Source organism: Penaeus monodon, chromosome 30, assembly GCF_015228065.2.
Source record: "Penaeus monodon isolate SGIC_2016 chromosome 30, NSTDA_Pmon_1, whole genome shotgun sequence".
Classification (NCBI taxonomy): Eukaryota; Metazoa; Arthropoda; class Malacostraca; order Decapoda; family Penaeidae; genus Penaeus; species Penaeus monodon.
Window position 1 is genome coordinate 23,740,721 of NC_051415.1, and position 971 is coordinate 23,741,691.

Here is a 971-nt window from a genome sequence, read left to right on the forward strand (position 1 = left end):
GTCTTAACCGGTCATCCATGGTCCTGATATTAATGACTTTTTTCTATGCCTAACGTTCTATGACTTATTAAATATGATTATGCGCAAGCTTTAACTTGTCTCTTCTTTCCCAAAGTGTTTATTATTTTGACACAGTTGATACCAGGGGGATAAAACTTCTCCCATTTGCACTCTGCCCAATTTCCAACATCCTGGGAGTTTAGTCATCCCTAGGAGTAATGCAGTCCAAAAGAAGTATATATAAAGAAAATGCAAATGGAATCATTAGTCAAGAGTATATCAGATCATCTTTTCCATTAGTTCTAGTTTCACCCTCAGAATATATTAAATAACACTGTCTTAGCGTATTCATCAGGGGGATATACAGCACAATCTCAAACTGCCTCATTTTTGAAGCATTCCTCATCGTTCCTGCTTTTCACTGCCTGTGTAATTTATCTTTCCTCCTTATCCTGATGGTCACTATTTTATGTCGCACTGTCTTTCCCATAAACCACTGCCAAGCCTTCTAGAAACAGGTGCTAAATCTTCTCCGGGAAATTGGTACCTAAATCTTGGAGGTTTTTCTTGGTGCCCTCATCACAACCAGGACTTTATATTTGTATATCTATTTAAGCACTTTGATCACACTTAATTCTTTGGCTTTGGTAAAAGATGTTCAGTTGGCCGAAATGTTTTTGATATTTGAGGTTTCATTTGGAACAAGATCTAAGGGGCACGAAAATCGCATATTATTTGTTTAGAAATTTGGAGTGGAGGTAAACTTTCATAAGTGTATGGCACTGTGTGTTCTTCATTGACGGCGGATGAATAATGGACGTGAAAACAGGCGTTGGGGAAAATGTGTATTTCAGTCATCCTGGCCCCTTGTCTGAGGTCTTTAGAAAATTCCTTACTTTTGTTTATGAGTATACCAAAGGGATGAACGGGTTTAGAAAAAAACCCACAAAAAACACACGTAATAACTACTG